The sequence below is a fragment of the Gopherus flavomarginatus genome, chromosome 2 (genome assembly GCF_025201925.1).
Source record: "Gopherus flavomarginatus isolate rGopFla2 chromosome 2, rGopFla2.mat.asm, whole genome shotgun sequence".
Taxonomy (NCBI): Eukaryota; Metazoa; Chordata; order Testudines; family Testudinidae; genus Gopherus; species Gopherus flavomarginatus.
In genome coordinates, this window is record NC_066618.1 from 247,327,779 (window position 1) to 247,348,973 (window position 21,195).

The 21,195-nt window shown below is 41.9% G+C and overlaps 1 protein-coding gene across 1 annotated transcript in view; it reads left to right on the forward strand.

The window, feature by feature from the left end:
* The window catches only part of LOC127045143 (uncharacterized), a 1,042,790-nt gene that overhangs the window by 681,592 nt on the left and 340,003 nt on the right, over positions 1-21,195 (forward strand). The gene's annotated exons all lie outside the window — the stretch shown is intronic.

Sequence of the window (21,195 nt, forward strand, 5' to 3'; positions counted from 1 at the left end):
GAAATATTTATGATTAATTTGGGGGGTTCCAAGCCCCCAAATCTGAACCAGCCCAGGGTTTGGTTTTGCAAAAGGAGAATCCACCCAACAAGTTTTTCCAAAACCAAACTCAGTCCGTGCAGGGCTTTTGGCTCATTTCTCAGACAATCAGCAAATGCCCACACAGGCACAAGGGCATGAGCAAAATATCAGATTTTGCAACATATAGCAATAGGAGGGATAAAGGCCTTCACAAAAACTTGGTTTTGTTGTTTAAATTCCTCTGTTTTTATGGCAGCAACAACATGGAAAACACTAGGAATTGGTTCAAATAGCAAACTTTGGATTTGGATTTCGTACTCCCAAAGTTGGCAGGTGTTTGGATTTGGCATTTTGGTTGCACCCATTATAAAGGTATATTCACAGATTCCAAGGCCAGAAGGGACCATTGCGATCATCTAATCTGAACTCCTGCATAGCACAGGCCGTAGAACTTCCCCCATATAATTCCTAGAACAGAGCTTTTAGAAAACCATCCAGGAGCTCTCCTAAGTTCAGAGGGGTTCAGATCAACAGGTTTGGTGTGAGCGTTTCTCAAGCAAAGATAATATACTGGCACCTGAGGATCCTTCAGAACCACATTACTGCCTTGTCAAATGGCGAATAAGATTTGGCACCATTTTAGCACCGTTCCTATTATGCCATTATTATACACTTTCCAGCTGATCCCCATTTATACATTTGGTGAAATTGATCTATAAAATGGGGTTGCAGATTAAAGATCTTCCTGAAAGGTCAGAATACTCAGAACACCCATTTTAAAAGCCTTTCTATCCCAGCCATTTTAAATATTTGAACTTTTTGCAATTGTGTGTGTGTGTGCAGCACCTTCAACATTTCCTTAGGTGACTAGCCATAGATCTGGGAGCTTAACTATATCTCCAGACAGATGTGAACATTTTTAGCCTAAGCACTGAACTTCAACTAACTGAAATTGCTGGTAGATCCTTAAACAGTGCAGTGCATACAGGGGATACTGTAACACCAGGGCAAATGCTTAGCCATCACAGGCCTGGTCTACACTACGTGTTTAAACTGATTTTAGTAGCGTTACACTGATTTAACCCTGCACCCGTCCACACAACGAGGCCCTTTATATCGATATAAAGGGCTCTTAAAAACAGTTTCTGTACTCCTCCCCGACGAGAGGAGTAGCGCTGAAATCAGTATTACCATATCGGATTAGGGTTAGTGTGGCCGCAAATCGACGGTATTGGCCTACAGGCGGTATCCCACAATGCACCACTGTGACCACTCTGGAAAGCGATCTGAACTTGGATGCACTGGCCAGGTAGACAGGAAAAGCCCAGTGAACTTTTGAATTTCATTTCCTGTTTGCCCAGCGTGGAGCTCTGATCAGCACGGGTGGCGATGCAGTCCCAAATCCAAAAAGAGCTCCAACATGGACCGTATGGGAGATACTGGATCTGATCGCTGTATGGGGAGACAAATCTGTTCTATCAGAGCTCCATTACAGAAGACGAAATTCCAAAGCATTTGAAAAAAATCTCCAGGCTATGATACAGAGTCCACAGCACAGTGCTGTGTGACAAGCGTAATGGAAAGCCAAAGAATCAAATAGACGCTCATGGAGGAAGGGAAGGGGGACTGAGGACTCCAGCTATTCCACAGTCCCCGCAGTCTGCGAAAAGCTTTTGCATTCTTGGCTGAGCTCCCAATGCCTGTAGGGTCAAACACATTGTCCAGGGTGGTTCAGGGTATATCTCATCAATTTATGCCCCCCCCCGAAAGAAAAAGGGAAAAAAAATTGTTTCTTGACTTTTTTCAATGTCACCGTATGTCTACTGCATGCTGCTCATAGACACAGTGCCGCAGCATTGAACAGCAGCATCCTCTCCCCTCCCTTCCCCGGTGGCAGACGGTACAGTGCAGAAGGACTGGTAGCCGTCCTTGCCATCATCCCATGAGTGCTCCTGGCTGGCCTCAGGTGAGGTCGGCCGGGGGCGCCTGGGTAAAAATAGGAATGACTCCCAGTTATTCCTGGCAGATGGTTCAGAAAGGCTGATAACCGTCCTTATCATAGCAACTGGGGGCTGAGCCCCCCCACTTTTATGTCTAAAGAAAAGATTCTGTACTGCCTGGACTATCATAGCAGCGGGATGCTGGGCTCCTCTCCCCCTCACCATTTAATGTCCTGCCTGGACTATCATAGCAGCTGGAGGCTGCCTCCCCCTCATTTTATCTCACTAAAACGTCAGTGTTTCTTATTCCTGCATTCTTTTTTACTTCATCACACAAATGGGAGGAGCCTGCAAGGGTAGCCCAGGAGAGTTGGGCGAGGAGGGAAGCAATGGGTGGGGTTATTGCAGGGGCACCCCCTAGAATTGCATGCAGCTCATCATTTCTGCTATATCTGACACAGAGTGGCTGTGCTCTCTGGTACACTGGTTCTCTAGTACACTTGCCTCATATTCTAGGCAGGACTGACTCTATTTTTAGATACAATATAAAGAAGGGAATGACCCCCATTTTTGTCTCTGCGCCCCAGGCAAACCTCAGCAAAGGTCAGCCAGGAGCACCCATGACAGCAGCAGATGGTACAGAACGACTGATAACCGTCATCTCATCGCCAATTTACAGTGGCACAGCAGACGGTACAGAACGACTGGTAACCGTCTTTGCTACCTTGCAAAGGCAAATGAATGTTGCTGTGTGAGTTATAACGGCACATCTCTGCTCTGCAGCTGTGCCAAGACTCCAAAAGAGGCACTGTTTTCTATGTACACTCACAGTGAACCCCAGTTTGCAGGTGCACACATGCCTCTTGAGATGTTGCTGTGTTTTAAGTTCGTTTATCAATTAATTAGGTCAAGGTTATTAGAAGGACAATGCTTGAGCAACCAGAAATGAAGTTTGTGTTCCAACCCAAACTTGCACCCTCCCAACCTTCAGTGCTGTTTGGGTACAGAGTCTGGGTTCATCTCTAGTCCATATCTTAAAACTTTTTCCCCTTTGTTATCACATTTCAAGGGTTTTTAAAAAATAAATGAAACAAAACTGTAACAATACTTAACTTCCACAGCAACTTGTATCCCTTCCTTCAATCAAGAGTCACAAAGCACTTTACAAACCAACGAACCCACAGCAATGGCTGTGTGGGGTTATGGTATGGTATGTACAAACAGTTGGTATGGTACGTCCAAAAAGTTACCCCCACTAACCTACTTCTTACTGGTCTTTTTAGAGGCAAAGCCACTGGCATCAGCTGTCTCCTGAATATCTGAAGAGGTGGCAGCCTGAAAGCTGGGGGGTGGGGTTACTCCCTTCACCTGAAGTGACCTGTAGAAGTTCTTTCCTCTCCTAAAGGCTGGGTGACTAGAAGAGGGGGAATGACTGGACAGATCTTACCCCTAAACTGCCCTTGTAGCAGAATAAAGATTTCCACCTCCTCAGGCTTTGGGGAGGAGGACAGAGAGACAGGCCCTGTGCAATCAAACCCCTTTTTCTCAAGCTTTTGGGAGGAAGGAAATAACGATTCTATCCTTCTTCAAGAAAGTGCAGTGAAGTTTGTCTCTGTGGGCCCTTTGCTACTGGATAGCTCTCAGACTACTGTATACAACAAAAAACGGACCGTGTCTTACAATGGAGAGGCAATGTTTGCTTACACTTTAAAATGTATCACTCATTCTAAGTGTTTTTCAGTAATGAGGGAGCAGTGGGAAACATCTATTTTGTTTAGAAGTAGCAATTCACCCATTAGGGATATAGCCAAGAAAGATAGAAATCCTGAAAATCTTATACGTTTGCCTTACTGCCTCAGAAATACTGGTGCAGTGGCGCCATGCAGTGGACAATTTTTATTTTGTCGGCCTCCACCAGGGAGAATCTCTAGTCTAGAGCATGTAGTGTCAAGCTCTTCTTTCAAAGGGTTTTCATTGAATCGGCATTATATTTTCACTAATACGTTCGATAACTTTTGGAGTCCAATCACCAGGACCGGCTCTAGGCACCAGGAAACCAAGAACATGCTTGGGGTGGCACAATTTCAGGGGCAGCATTCCAGCCACCTATTTTTGTTTGTTTTTGCTTCGACAGTTGCGCTCTCGGAGGGGTGGTTTTTTTGTTTGGTTTGGTTTGGTTTTTGTGCTTGGGGCGGCAAATAACCTAGAGCCAGCCCTGCCAGCCACTTTAGATTATGACTGTTTCACTGCACTGCACTGCACTGTGACTGACGTGAAATCTCATCCAACTGCAGACCTGGAAGCAGTCAGTTTATTCATAGATTCATAGTTTCCAAGGCGAGAAGGGACCATTGTGATCTCGTCTGATGTCCTCTATAACTCAGGCCACAGAACTTCCCCCAAAATAATTCCTAGTGCATAGCCTTTAGAAAAACATCCAATTCTTTATTTAAAAATGGCCAGTGATGGAGTATCCACCACCTCCCTTGGTATATTGTTCTAATGGTTAACTACTGTCACCATTAGAAATTTATGCCTTATTTCCTGTCCAAATTTGTCTAGCTTCAACTTACAGCCATTGGCTCATGTTATACTTTTTTCTGCTAAATTGAAGAGCCATTAAATATTTGTTCCCCATGTGGGTACTTATAGACTGTAATCAAATCACCCCCAAACCTTCTCTTTGTTAAGCTAAATAGATAGAGCTCCCTGAGTCTATCATTATAAGATGTTTTCTAATCCTTTAATAATTCTCGAGGCTCTTCACTGAACCCTCTCCAATTTATCAACATCCTTCATGAACTGTGGACACCAGAACTGGACACAGTATACCAGGTCACTTCTGTGATGGTGCACCCCATAAGGCTTCATGGAAATATGTTTATGAATGTATATATATATATATATCACGTAACTGGAATATGTTTTATGCTACATATGCCATGTAACATATCCCTGTAAAGGTTATGATCTACTGAATCTATTCATCCTATTTGTATGCATGTGTCCTTGTTGTATTTGAAGTTATGAATATTGGCTGTGTACTTGCTTGATTTCTAAGTAGCCTTAGTAAAGCATTTGGTCAGCTTCTTGAGAAAGGAATGTGCAAATTAAGTGCCCAATCAAGAAACACTTAAAGGACAATAAATCTTGGAAAGCTCCAATCCACATAAGACATCTACCTGAGGCTGTTCAGGGTAGCATGTAAACAATGGCTGCTTCCTGTAAAAACTGAGTCATGCATGGACATGTGACTTGTCACTTGGCCATGTGACTCCAAAACTCCATCTAGGAGCTGGACTTTGCATAGGAGAGAGGAGGGGGTCTCCACCCACAAGAGAAAGTCAAGTTAAACCCCTGGGTGACCCCTCCATTTTGTCTTCAGCTGGCTCAAGAGATAGCCTCTCCACCCCCCAAGGATACCTGAGAGAAACTGGAACAAAGGACAGTAACTACAGGGGGCGTGAGTGATTGCTGGACCCAGACTAGAAGGAGACTAGTCTGTAAAAGGAAGCTTACTGGAACACCTCTTAAGGTGAGGTTTTATCTGTATTCAGTTTGCTTACTCTATTAGACATAGAGTTATGTGTTCTATTTTATTTTGCTTGGTAATTCACTTTGTTCTGTCGTTATTACTTGGAACCACTTAAATCCTACTTTCTGTACTTAATAAAAATCACTTTTTACTTATTAATTAACCCAGATAATGTATTAATACTGGGCGGGGGGGGGGCGGAAACAGCTGTGCATCTCTATCAGTGTTATAGAGGACAAACAATTTATGGGTTTACCCTGTATAAGCTTTGTCAAGGTATTTTTCCCACTTTGAACTTTAGCATCCAAAAAGTGGGGACCTGCATGTAGCCTTCTAAGCTTAATTTCTAGCTTAGATTTGATAGTGCTGCCACCAACCAGAAATTCCAGTGTTTGGTACACTCCCTGTCCCCTCAAAACCTTCCCTGGGGGACCCAGGGCCCAAACCCCTTGGGTCTTAAAACAAGGAGAAATAAACCATTTCCCCTCCTTCTCCCTCCCAGACTTTCCCCTCCCTGGGTTACCCTGAAAGGCTACACTGATCCAAACTCCTTGGATCTTAAAACAGAGAGGAATTAACCTTCCCCCCACCTCCTTTCCTCCCACCAGTCCCTGGTGAGTTCAGACCCAATCCCCTTGGGTCTTAAACAAGGAAAAAAATCAATCAGATTCTTAAAAAAGAAAGCTTTTAATTAAAGAAAGAAAAAGTAAAAATTATCTCTGTAAAACCAGGATGGAAAATGTTACAGGGTCTTTAGCTTATATAGACTAGAGGGACTCCCTCCCCTATAGCCTAAGATACAAGTTACAGCAAACAGAGGTAAAAATTCTTCCAGCAAAATACACACTTGCAAGTTAAGAAAACAAACATAAGACTAATCCGCCTTTTCTAGCTAGTACTTACTATTTTGAACATGAGAGACTGTTTCAGAAAGATTGAAGAAACCTGGTTGCATGTCTGGCTCCTCTTAGCCCCAAGAGTGAACAACGAACAAAACAAAAAGCACAAAGACTTCCCTCCACCAAGATTTGAAAGTCTCTTGTCCCCCGATTGGTCCTCTGGTCAGGTGTCAGCCAGCTTACTGAGCTTCTTAACCCTTTACAGGTAAAAGAGACATTAACCCTTAACTATCTGTTTATGACAAGCTTTATAAAGGGTAAAACGGATTTATTTGCACTTTGGACCCCATTGGGAGTTGGGCATCTGAGTGTTAAAGACAGGAACACCTCTCAAGTTGCTTTCAGTGAAGTCTGCAGCTTTGGGGCATGTGGTTCAGACCCTGGGTCAGTGTTGGGGCAGATGGGCATGTCTGGTTTCACAAGACAGGGTGCTGGAGTCCCAAGCTGGCAGGGAAAGCAGGGGCAGAAGTAGTCTTGGCTCATCAGTTGGCAGCCCCAAAGAGGTTTCTGTGATCCAACTCATCACAACTTCAGTGCCAAATATAGAGCTAGAATAATCTTTCTACTACTACTCAAGATTCTTGTTTATGCATCCAAGCATTGCATTAGCCCTTTTAGCCACAGAGTCACATGGGAAGCTCACGTTCAGCTGATTATCCACCACAACCCCCAAATCTTTTTCAGAGTCTGCTTCCCAGGATAGATTTCCCCCATCCTGTAAGTCTGGCCTATACTCCTTGTTCCTAGGCATATGTATTTATATTTGGTCATAATAAAATGTATCTTGTTTGCTTGATCCCATCTTATCAAGTGATCTGGATCATTCTGTATCAGTAACCTGTTGTCTTCATTATTTACCACTCCCCCAGTTTTCGAGCCACCCGCATATTTCATCAGTGATGATTTTATACATGGCAACAAAGTATTCTAACTACAGAGCAGGACGAGGACCACATTATTTGCTATGCTGCCCAGACTCCTCCGTAACTAAAAGAACAACAAGGATAATGTGACTTTAGACAAGCCTAGCATTGTCAGAGTCCTAGGAGGCAGCTGAAGATACACAGCAGGCAACACAGAAGAAAAACCAAGGAACAGATAGTAGCAATTCCAGAAAGATAGGGACAGAGAATGACGCTAGCATGGATGCTCAGTAACAGATCATGTGGGCTAGACAAACAAAGAAATAACTCTTGCACTTAAAACGTAGGCCTAGCATCATAGCAGATGAAAGAGACTGCTTAGCCCTGAATTCTCCCTTCCAGAAAGGTGCGTAGCCACAGAAGGCTTAGAATGGGGGATAAGCAGAACACATTACAAGTAGACATAAAAATCCAGCCCATAATTTACCTGTAAAAGTAAAAACTATAATCTACATCTAGTATCAGAACTCCCTGCACCATTGTATGGTATTGAAAATAAGAAAAATAATCTAAAATTTGTTTCTATGTCCATGACAATAGTTCTGCGTGCACACATAGCTCACTGGAGACAGACGACAACCTGAAAGCAGCCTTAGAGCCAAGATACAGAACAAGAGAGGGAGGTGTTGACTAAGGAAAGAGCCGTGCCACAGCTTTTCAGACAGGAATGTACAATACTTCATTGTATTATGGAAACACACAGTCATATTTTTAAACAGACATTCAGCATTTATATTAAAATGTACTTTAGGAATATAACCCCTAAATCATTAAAATATCAAATTTGTACAACCATAATGTTAAAAATGATTTTATATGTTCTACTTGCTTTCACAAAAGCTTTTAATAAACATAAAATCATGCATGACCAGCAGGGGGCAATATATTATTATTAAACATATGACTAAGATTACTTTACATTTCAAATGTAATCAGTGCCCTACACTAAGGCCCTGGTACATAGGTGCTGGAACTACGGTTACTGGGGGTGCTACCTCATCCCCTGGCTTGAAGTGGTTTCCATCACATACAGGGTTTACAGTTGGTTCAATGGCGCTCAGCACCCCACTATACAAATTGTTCCAGCACCCCTGCCCTGGTATGGAGTATTGCAAAGTTTGACATCCTGTTACTTGTCCTGAGATCTGGATTTTAGTTTGACTCATTAAATGTGTTACCCTTTGAGTGGGGAAACCCCACGGCTTTGACTGGATTCCTTTATAGAAAAGTCCTATAGAACTTAAGAATGAACACAGTGGAGATTTCATACGGCTCTGTATAAATTACTCTAAAAACCTACAGAACATAAGAAAGATCTCCTGCTGTGCATTTTTTTAACCATCCTAAAGAAATGCTGTGGCATGGGTAGAATTATCTATAAAATTCTATAGGATAATTCAGAAAGATTAATATTTTCTCTTAGTTTTTAAAAGGACTTCTCCATAAGTGTAGGTAGATAGGTAAGAAAGAAACTCCAGGCTATTACTGAAGGTTATCACCTCAGCTCATAGCATTTGGCTATAGAGATGCTATTCCATTTCCTTATTATACAGATTCTACCCCCATAGCTAGTTTACAGTCATCACTTGTATTCAGTCCCTCCCTATCAGAGATGTAGCAACATTTTTATCTGGGGGAGGGAGACTAGAGTTAAAAAAAAAAAAGAAAAAAAAAAAAGAGAGAGATTGCTGTTGAATATCTTTTTTTACATTACATGATTATTGAAGCAGGGACCCTGGATAACTCACAAGCTGTTCTGTTCAACCCAGCAGGAGGACAGTCTCTGATAGTTTCAGCAGCTTAAAGTCCCTCTCTTTCCCCCAGGGTATCTGCTGGCTCTTGATAGTCAAGGCAAGGTTGAAAGTCTCTCCTACAGCAGAGACGACTCTCTGGATCCTTTCTTCCTTGGCTGGAAAATAGCTTAGTAAACAGAGTATTCTCGTCTTGCAAAGAAGAATTCTATGTGCCTGGATGAGACTTACTGGTCTGTGCTTCTCCCACCCTTTTTGCAGCCAGATTAGCTGTTTCCCTCCTTCTCTCATGAAGGCTACCTGTTCTCTTTCTCACTCTCTGTGCACAAAGACTTCTGATCCCCTCTCTCTAGGGAAACCTGGGATAGGCCCAATCAGCTGCCACTCCTCTGTAGCTGACTCTCAGAGCCTCTTGATTGACTCTTCCCTTCTCCTTCCTCCCCCTCACAATTTCAAAGTTCCATGTGCTCTTTTGACAAAGGAAGATGGGAGGCCAGAAATCAAGGAGCCCATGGGACTAATTGTATTCAGTATTTTTTACTAATGACCTTGGCAAAAAAAGTAGGAATGTGCAAATGAAATTTGCTGATGATACAAAGTTGGGAGACATCGTCAGTACAGAGGAGGATCGGAGTATTATACAGGAAGATAGATCTGGATGACCTTGAAGACTAGAGTACAACAGTATAAAGTGCAAGGTCATTCACTTAGGGTCTAATAATAAGAATTTCTGCTACAAGCTCAGGGCTTATCAGCTGGCAGTAACAGAAGAGGAGAGACACCTTGGTGTATGAGTCAATCATAGGATAACTATGAGCCATCAATGTGATGCAGCTGTGAAAAAGGCAAATGTGATCCTATGATGTATTAGGGAAGGCATTTTCAGTGCAGATAGGGGAGTATTAATGCCATTATACTATACTCTAGTAAGACCTCCTTTGGAATACTGTGCACAATTCTTGCCACTCATGCTCAAGAAAACTGAATTCCAGCTGGAACAGATGCAGAGAAATGCTACTAGGATGATCAGGGGAGTGGAGGGCCTATCTTATGACAGGAGACTGGAAGACCTTGCCTCATTTAGCTTAGCAAAAAGACCGAGAAGGTATAATTGCTCTCTCTAAATGCATTAGGGAGGTAGATACCAGGGAGGGTGACAAGCTATTTAAGCTAAAGCCCAATATTGGCACTAGAACAAATTAATATAAACTGGCCATGAACAAACTAAAGCTGGAAATTAAAAGATTTCTAACCACCAGAGGGGTGCGGTTCTGGAACAGTCTCCCAATAGGAGCTGTGGGGGCAAACAACTTACTTAGTTTTAAGTGACAGCTGGACAAATTTATGGAGTGCAAATGTGTGACATGGTTGCTCGTGATGGTGGGAGGCAGTGCTTAGCAGCACCGGGGCTCATTTCCAGTTTATGACATATGTTCCTAAAACTAATGCTTCAGGGTTTCAGTCAGCCACCAGCAAGGGTCAGGAAGGGATTTCCCCCTTCAATGTATTTGGGGCAGTGGTCGGGGGGAGGTTGCACCTTCCTTTGAAGCATCAGGGATAGCCCTGTTGGAGATGGTACACTGGACAGGGCTCTGAGGTAGCACAGAGCATTCTCTCCCTCGGGTGCTTGAGCTGGCTTGTTCTTGCTCATATGCACAAGGGCTAACTGATGTTCATGCGTGGAGTTGGATAGGAATTTTTCTCCAGGTCAGACTGCAGTGATCTTGATTGCGGGTATTTCACCTTCCTCTGCAGCATGCGGATGCAGGTCATACCCAGATAATCCTGGATGGTATCTCATTTAATCATGTCACTCCCATTGCAAGGCCTCAAGCACTGGTGCACCTCAGTCCCACCTCTTCTCTGCCTGTGGCACACAATAGTCTAGTCTCCTGCAGACTGTAAAACGTTAGTCTCTGTTCAGCTGTTGGGTTTAGTGTGTGAGTGCTGGTTGGTGTTGGTGGCCCGTGATGTACTAGAGGTCACACCAGATGATTTAGTGCAGTAGTTTTCAAACAGCGGGTGGCAAACCAGTATTGGGTTGTGGAATGGAAGGCACTTGGTCATGGCATCTCTGGTCAGCACTGCCAACCGGGCTGTTAAAAGTCCCATTAGCGGTGCAGCCCAGCTAAGGCAGGCTAGTCCCTACTTGTTGTGACACCACACTGCACCCCGGAATCGGCCAGCAGCAGGTCCAGCTTCTGGAGGGAGAAGCGAGGGGCATGAGGCTCTGTGCGCTGCCCTCACCCTGAGCACTGGCTAAGCACTTCCTGTCATAAACAGATAGTTAAGGGTTAATGTCTCTTTTACCTGTAAAGGGTTAACAAACAGGGAACCAAAAAAACACCTGACCAGAGGACCAATCAGGAAACAAGATACTTTCAAATCTCGGTGGAGGGAAGCCTTTGTTTGTAGATTTGGGTTTTGCTTTGTTCTCTCTAGGCTCTGAGAGTGACCACAGATACCTACAGGCTCTCTAAACTTCTGTTCCAATTTTGTAAGTACAAAAGTAGAAAGACAGTTTAGTCTTTTTAATTGTTTTTCTGTATTTGCAACTGTGTATCTGGCTGGTAGAGTTTTAATGTGTATTTGGGTGAAAGTATTTTAAATTGTATTTCTGCTGGAGAAAGCTTTCTTTCTATTGTCTATAAGCTGAAAGACCCTGTAATATTTACCATCTAAATTACAAAGATAACGTGTACTTTTTTTTCCTTCTTTTTATTAAAAGTTTTGCTTTTTAAGACCTGTTTGATTTTTTCCCCAGTTGAGGCTCAAAGGAATTGAGTCTGTACTCACCAGGGAATTGGTGGGGAGAAGGGAAGGATAAATTTCCTCTTTGTGTTAGATTCACAGAGCTTGAATCTGTATTGCCCCTGGGTAAGGGGAAGGGTGAAGGGGGAAATCCCTTTGTTTAGATTCACGGAGTTTGAATCTGTCTCTCTCTCCTAGTGTACCCAGGGTGGGAAGAGCTGGGAGGAAGAAAGGAGGGGGAAGGGAAATGGTTTATTCTCCTTTGTTGTGAGATTCAGGGAATCTGGGTCTTGGGGTCCCCAGGGAAGGTTTTGGGGGAGACCAGAGTCTATCAGGCACTCTACCTAACTCCTGATTGGTGGCAGCATATCAGATCTAAGCTGGTAATTAAGCTTAGGGAAATTCATGCTAGTACCCATATTTTGGACGCTAAGCTTCAGATCTGGGAATTATACTATGACACTTCCATTGGCAAGTTCCTGGCCAACGGGAGCTGGGCGGGCAGTGCCTGCAGGCGAGAGCCATGCAGAGCTGCTTGCACGCCTCCACCTAGGAGCCAGACCTGCTGCTGGCTGCTTCCAGGCCACAGCGCTATCTGTAGTGCCAGGACAGGCAGGAAGCCTGCTTAGCACCCCTGCTGCTCCACTAATTGGGAACCACCAGAGCTAATCCCCTGCCCCAGCCCTGAGCCCCACCACCCAACCCAGAGCCCCTTCCCTTCATCCTTAACCCCTCATCCTCAGCCCCATCCCAGAGCCTGCACTCCCAGCCCAGAGCCCTGAACTCCTCCTGCACCCCAACCCCTGCCCCAGCCCTGAGACCCTCCCACACCCCAAACCCCTCATCCCCAGCTCTGTTGGGTCACAGGCACCAATTTTCTTTAACTTGGTCACCAGAAAAAAAGTTGGAAAACCACTGATCTAGCAGTCCCTTCTGTCCTTGAGCTCTGCGATGCTTTGACTGACTGTTTGCAGCCTCTGATTCCAGTCCCATCATGCCTGGCTGTCAAAGGGTCTCTAGCTACCATCTTTTTCTTGTCAGAGACTCTGGGTGAGAGAAATCCAGTGAATTACATAAGCATAAATATAAAAACAATTATTTTCCAGTGTAATCAACAAATTAGGTATAGACAGTCCCCTTTCTTCATTCTGCCACATTCTCTACTGTTCTCCAACGTACACAGTGAGTATTTGAAAGCAAAAGGCCACCTCAATGTTTCAGTTTGCCAGAGGATATTGTGCACGCTTTTTAATTCTGCAATCCCACACCACTCTTTCTGAGCAGTGACTGAGAGAAGTACCAATATAATGGGTATATTTTCAAAGGGCTAAAATGAAATCACTTCAAATATGGCTGATTTTTTAAAAGGAGGAAGCTACGCTTCCCCCAACAAGTGGATCAAGTATTGTTGGTTGCAGTACTGATTTGTCTCCACCATTGCCTGCAACAGGAACCAAATGCCAGTTGCCTGATAGCAGTAGCATTTCTGAGACACCTCATCAACTGTGACTTAAGTCTTTCCTTGTGCATAACTCTGGAAAATAATTGTTATTTCTGCTTATCCAGTTTGATGGTTTCACTGGTTTCCTTATTCTGAAGCTAGTGAGTGTGTACTTGTTTCTACTGTTGTACTGCTTTTGGGCACATGCTACTTTTGACTAAATACACAGATGAAGCTTTCACAGCCTGGATTATCTAATTGGAAAAAGCCTTGAGACAAATTTAGGAGGCGCCAAGCTTCTTCATGTCACCACAAAGCAGCTTATATTCTTCAAAAGACCACAAAGAATGGTGGTAACAGGCTAAGTTTTCAGTACTGTCAGAAGAAAACAGGAAGATCCTAATGAAAATGGTAAGTAGTATATGTTATCATCCCCAACAAGAATTTGCACTGTGAGGCCATTATACTAAACAAGCTGAAAATATGCCCTTAAGTGGAAAGGTTGACTGCAACTTTATTCAGTTGCTTTGTTTGCAGGAAGAATAGGATCAAAGTGGCTGAAACAGAGTCAAGACAAATTCACAAGTCCAGTTGTTCAAACTGAGATAATAGAAATCATGGCTCTTAAAATTGTGAGGGATATTTCTGAGAAAGGTTCTGGAAAGTGGTATACTACAAAAGGAGATTAAACAGACTTCAACACAGAACCAAGGGGGTTTTTGCCTGAAATCTGTGAGTGATAACATGAATGATTTTAGAGAGTCCATTGGATTGTGCAATGGACCCTGTACATCAACAGAGATAATTGGATCAGTATTTAAAGATATACTATTGCATCAAAAATCTGAGAATCAACAACTCTTGTGGACAATGCTATGATGGTGTCCCTAGTATGGCAGGCTTAGTATCAAGTGCAGAAAAGAAACTGCAACAGGAGGAACCATGGGCTACGTATACTCATTGTTATGAGCATGCTGTGAACTGGACATGCCAGGACGCTATTAAAAATAATACTATCCTAAGAGATACTCTTGAAACTGTTTACAAAAAATCAAAAAAAATTAAAACACCACCAAATGAGATGCTATATTTCAGGACATTAAATATGAACGGTTAAGGACCTCACCAGACATCCTGTCTGTGTCCAGTAAAATGGACTTTCTGTGAAAAAGCATTGGCTTCAATTTCTGAGAATTACTTTGCGCTGTGTGCAACTTGGAAGGTTGCAAAGAATATAAAGATCCTGAAATGAGAGCTCCAATTGGTGGCCTCACAGCTCAAATGGAAATGTTTAATTTCCTCTTTGGGATTGAACTTGGTCGGAAAGTCCTAAACAATCCTAGACAATCTGTTCAAAACTCTGCAAGGGTCAGACATTTCAGCAACAGGCCACTCCCTTATGAAAATACCACCTAATTTCATTTCAGTCCATCCGATCAGATGAAAGTTAAAACTTATTCTGGGAGCAAATGCACCAGGAAAGTTAAACGGAAACAGAATCCATAAGCGTCCAAGAGAGAGAAAAGTTGTCAAGAAAATGCAACTACATATAGGTGAACCCAGCTATCCAAATTCAGCAAAGGAATTTTATAAATATATCTACTTTGAAATATTTGATTTTTTAGTGTCCAGTATTCATTTAAAATTTGTAACCTGTCTGTTCCAAATTATTCAAAAGCTTGAAACTCTCATAACTCCAAATGTAACAGAAACACAAGTTCAAGACATGCTTCAAGTGTATGGCTTCAATTTAAACCATGATCGACTGATTTCTCAGCTTCATTCCTTGCAAGCCAACTGTCAGCTTACAGAAAGATTGTGGCAGTCATTTGCTGGTCAGCTGTTTTCCAAAGTGGTGACACTGATAAAATTGATTGTGGTGGTAACCGGTGCTGTGAACATAGCTTCAGTGTCCTACATCAGATTCAAACATGACTTTGATCCACAATGGGACAATCATGACTCAACTGGTGTTTGATTTTATATGTTCACAAGGACCTACCTGATGACTTAGAGCTTGCAGATGTTGCTGAAGAATTCATTTCAAGAAACCCAGGGTGAAGATCACTGTTTGGAAGTCTTACAGATTTGAAAGCTGTTCTTTTTACTCAAGTTTTAAAAAGTAATGCTGTCTTGAGCAATTTTGTTTCATGACTAAATTTGTCCACTTTTAATAAGTGAGATAAACTGTTTCAAACTCAATGTATCCTTCATTAATGCTATCCCTAAAATTTTGTGGAGAAGCTACAGCCCACTCCAAACTTTTGCTGTTTACCCCCATGCCTGTTCACAGAGTGAATATCCTGGTCAGAGAAAAAGACCAGAAATCAAACCTAGGCATCTGGCAACTTATGCTTTTCATTTTTATAAAACCTCCTATCCAAGGATCTCAGTGCACTTTACAAACATGCATCAAGTTCGTTTCTCAGCCTAGCTATGAGGCAAGGTTTAATATTCTCATGTTACAAAGGAGGAACCCTGAGGCCCAGAGACGGTAAGTGATATGACCCAAACCACACAGGAAGCCTATGACAGAAGTCTGAGTAGAATGTAGTCCTCCTGACCTCCCTGCTGTGCTTCACCCACAAGACTATCCTTCCTGGCTGGGTGCTTTTCATAGTAGTGCAGAATGAAACACTGGGCCAACCAGTTCAGAACACACCCATTGCAGTAGTTGCCATTGCACAGAGCACCATCTTTTAGAATGTGAGACCCATTCTGCAGATTCCACTGACACTCATGGGAGTAAGAAAGACTATCTCTATGTGTGTTTGTGGCATGGATCCCTTATTTTGTTGAGCAGCGATGAAGTGTATTAATTTTACGTAGTCTTGAAGTGTTGCTGATCAGCCTTTCAGAAAGGATTTCCTTTATAACAAACCAGTTATCACCTGAGAGAAGAGTTTTAGGGGCCAAAACACAGAGATAATAAAGAAAGGAAAAGGTTGACAGTTTCCAGAGTGTGTATTTTTTCCCCTGTACCTTGTCTGTAGAGTCATGCAATATGGTAATGTTTTAGAGCACTGGTAGGACTAGTTCTTGACAGAAGCAGTTCTTCCTTTGGGAATTCCACTAGGGGATAAAGCAACATAAATATCAAGGTAACACTTCATTTTAAGTATTTGGATGGCATTATTTCATGTGATACCCCTTGGAACAGCACTGTACTTACCCTGTGAAAACTTGTTTAAGTCACACACAAAAAATTGTACAGAAGCCAGTTCATTGTTGGTAAATTGATTTAAGTGTTTTATGTGCCACTTTTTGAAAAATAAACTGCATTACACATAGACCAGGGAAGAGCTGTAGAATCACTTAGGGTTTGAGGAGGAGGGGGTTCATCTAGAGCTGCACAAGTCTTGATTACATAACACCTGGTTTTCCAGCTTGGATCATGTAATGGATAGCTACAGCAGTATAGGGATCACTGTGAAATGGCTGGGGCATTCTGCACACAAATGGCATTTTCTGACTGTTTTTTGGCGATCATGGACACATTGAAAGGAGGTGATTTATACTGTCTTAGCACTTTTGTTTTGATCATTCAAACAGGAAACTCGATTTTTTTCAATTTTGAAATATTATAGTGATTTAGAATATTGTAAAGGAATATAATTACCATGGTATAGGAGTCATGAGATAAACACAAGCCAACAGCTACAATATTTTCCACTTACTATTTAAATCTTAGATAGTGTCTTGATTATGTTTTTTTAAAAACACAAATCAAAACTGAAAAACTAACTATATCCTTCAAGCAAAATATGGCAACATAAAAAATCAAGGGCCAGTGGACAGGGCTATGATGATTTAATTCACAGTTTGTCTCCAGCTGCATTTCATTGAGTTTGTCCATTAACTTTATTATGTTCTGAACCACGTCCTAAGTGAGATTGTTCAATTTCTTGTACTTAAGGAGGTGGATAGTTGGTTCCAGTCAAATGGAAGTATTTTGGTCACTTTCAGCTGCTAATACTAAAAGAAGCTGCATAGCTGAGGGCACTAGAAAGGAAGTTAGGGTCTTTCAAACCTATTTTTTTAATCTGAATGTTCCCTTAAAATGGTGTAGCCCACTCACAATCTCCCCAATAACGAAAAGTATTTTGCTGCCAATCGGGCATTCGGGAATTATTACAACCATTCATTGAGAATCGACAATTGGTCATGTGCATTATAACAACAGCTCTGTTTCTTGTCTCCACCTGCACATTCAAGCAAGGAAACAATAATACTGGAGAAGGGAAGCAAAGGGCTGCCGGTATGAGAGGAGCCAAAAGTTTGCATAGATAGTATTAAGAAAAGGAAGAAAAAAGCCACAGAAGCGCTTTTAATAAGGGCTAGCTGGCAAAGTGCTATGGAGGGTCACAGCCCACACTGCTACCGTCAAACTAGACACTCAGACACATGATTCTTCAAGAATAAGCACTAAGATTAGAGCTAGCTGGAAAATGGAAAGGGGGGAGGTACCTTGAAAAAAAACTACTTTTTTGGGGAGTGGAGGAGGGAATCACAAACCAAAATATATTGGCTGAAAACTAAAATAGTTTTATTTAGAAATGCTGCCATGGTGTCTCAAGGGATTTGTAGTCCAGGTACCTCATAATCCTATTGTTCACTATAGGCTGGGTTACCCAGTCAGACTACATCTCCCATAATGCACCATGTTCTCTCTAGCATCTAACCTCCTTTCTTTAACCTGGCTAATGGACAAGGTACAGCAAACAATGTTCTCCAATTGACTGAGAAGGATCCAGGATACTGACAAGTTTCCAGCCAGCAATTGATACAGAGCAGAGTGGTACTCACAGCTTTAGGAGGAAACATCTCGTACAATCAACAAATACTCTTGTGTCACCTCTACAATGATACATTGCTGACAAAAATACTCTGAAAAAGTGACTGAAGGCCTTCCACTCAGGCCAGTCTCAGAACTAATAGGGACACCTGTTCCTCCATCTCCAAAGCCCTCATCTGCAGACTCTCACAAAGCTTGCTATTCTTCTGAATGTTCTTAATGATTTATAGAAAGCCATTGGGAGAGCTGATGTAGTAAAACGATATGGGCTGAAGTTCCAGCATCAGAGTGGATAAAAATTAATGTTTTTTTAAAACCCTGATTTTGTTGATATTTAAACTGAATTTATTTAAATTAAATACAGGTTTAGTTAAAAAAATTAAAATTGAATTTGAAATTATTAAAATCTATGTTAAAGCCTAAAATTTATTATACTAAAATCATTTATATTAATTTTAAATAAATACAGATCAAAATATTGCAGCATGGTCCCTTTTCTAATATTAATTGAATTACCCTGTAATGTTTGATGTGTCTGAACCCAAAATTTAAACCACAACTCAAGCAGACTGGGTGTGTGTTGGAACCCACGTGGACAGAAACCAAAGAAACTACTCATATATACCACTGTGAATGAAACCTCCATGTTTTGCACAGCTCTCACTGGCACCCATTTTGGAGGGATTGGTGAATGAGTTTTTAAAATAACCTATGTGTAACAGTTTAATTTACTCATATGTGTTTTAAATACTTTGATATGCTCCTCATGGTCAGTTACTGAGACCCTTTGATCAAATGATTAGCTATGAAGCTAAGATACTGAGACCAGACTGAAAGAATAATCTAGTGGCTGGGGTACTAGGCTAGGAATCAGGAGCCCTTAGGTTCGGTTCCCTTCTCTACTATAGAGTTTCCTGGGCAAATTATGCCTTATCTACGGTGACCAGATGTCTCGATTTTATAGGGACAGTCCCAATTTTGGGGTCTTTTTCTCACATAAGCATGTATTACCCACCACCTCCTGTCCTGATTTTTGACACTTGCTATCTGGTCAGCCTAGCTCTCTCTCTTAAACCTTATTTCTCTGTCTGTAAAATGGGGATAATAGCCCTTCTCTACCTCACAAAACATCTATCTTAAATTGTGAAGCATTCTGATATTGTGATAATAGGAGCCCTATATGTACCACAGATAGAAATAAGTAGAAGCTGCTGTATCAAGAATTTGATCAAATAAGGGGCTGGGAGGGTCAAACTAATATTTGTTTATTAGAGTCTATTCAAATTCTGGAAGTTTTAAAGAGAATGACAGGAGTTGTTGAGGCTTCTCTGAGTGGCACTGTTCTGTCAACTAAACACCAAGTGAGTTCATATTATACCAACTCAGCAACACTTCTGGGACTTTTGAAATAGCTGTTTTGTCACTTAGGAGGAGGCCAGAGCAGTGTAGTGTTAAAGCAAGAGGCTTCAAGTCAGGACCTTCCAAGTCTCTGAACGGAAATGGTTTTCATGTCAGAATGAAGTAAGTGTCAAACATCAGTCTCTGTTGTCATTTCTCCCTGGCCAGAAGGGGGAAATTTATACTTTCTGGTAAAGGCAAAGCGTGGTCTGATGATGTATACTATGAAGTTTGACTCCAGTACAAATAAACTGTTACAATTTAGTAAGACTATCTCACCTTAACACACAAGGTATTTCAGTAACACTCTACAAAAGAATGAAAAAAAGATAATCTTCCATTCAATATGATTTACCAACCTTTCAATGACAGGAAGCAATATTTTCTTAAAGCCCCTGTGAAATAGTGCCCACAATTGATAGCTGTGGTGACTACTCGCAATTTTTTTTAAAACAAAAAAAAAATCATGCAATAAGAAAACTACAGCTGTCAAGGTTTTTTCCCCACTTCGAACTTTAGGGTTCAAGAAGTGGGGACCTGTGTGATCACTTTTAAGCTTAATTACTAGCTTAAATTTGGTATGCTGCCACCAGCCAGAAGTCTGTGTCTGGCACACTTCTGTTCCCCCAAACCTTCCCTGGGGAACCCAAGACCCACACCCTTGGGTCTTAAAACAAGGAGAAATTACCCATCTCCCTCCTTTTCCCCCCAGACTCTCCCCTCCCTGGGTTGCCTTGAGAGGCTTACATAGATCCAAACTCCTTGGATCTTAAAACAAAGAGGAATTAACCATCCCCCCTCGTGTTCCCCCCACCAATCCATGGTGAGTTTAGACTCAATCCCTTGGATTCTAAAACAAGGAAAAATCAATCAGGTTCTTAAAAAGAAAGCTTTTAATTAAAGAAAGTAAAGATAAAAATTATCTCTGTAAAATCAGGATGGAAAATGCTTTACAGGGTAATCAGATTCATATAGACTACAGGGACTCCCCCCCACCCAGCCTGAGATTCAAAGTTACAGCAAACAGAGGTAAAAATCCTTCCAGCAAAAAGACACATTTACAAGTTAAGAAAACAAACATAAAACTAATCCGCCTTGCCTGGCTATTACTTACTATTTTGAAACATGAGAGACTGATTCAGAAAGATTTGGAGAACCTGGAATGATGTCCCATTCCTCAGTCCCGAGAGCGAACAATGAACCAAACAAAAAGCACAAAGACTTCCTCCACCAACATTTGAAAGTATCTTGTCCCCCTGTTGGCCCTCTGGTCCGGTGTCAGCCAGGTTCACTGAGTTTCTTAACCCTTTACAGGTAAAAGAGACATTAACCCTTAACCATCTGTTTATGACAAGAGCTCAGCCTAATTTTTCCGCATATTTTATGCCAAATGTATGTGGTGATTGACAGTTTAAAGCAGTAGCCAAAGTTTGACTTTTTTAAATAACTGAAGCTTCTTTTCCTTTCTGTCTTATGGGATCTGTTGGGCAACTTCTGCCTATTATAAGACCACATTTCCAGTTGCATATCTCTTTGCCAAACTTTAATCATTTGGGCTGAAATTTTCCAAGCCAAGGTCTGCCTCAGGCTGACTCTTTTTGGAAATTTTTAGCCAAAACGGTTCTGAGAATGAAGATAGGGGAAAAACCCCATGTTGAAATTCTGGTGACCTATTCTTTGAACAGCTCTAGCACCCTCTATGCTTTGGAGCAGGGACTGGAAATTTAGCAGGACAGTGGCC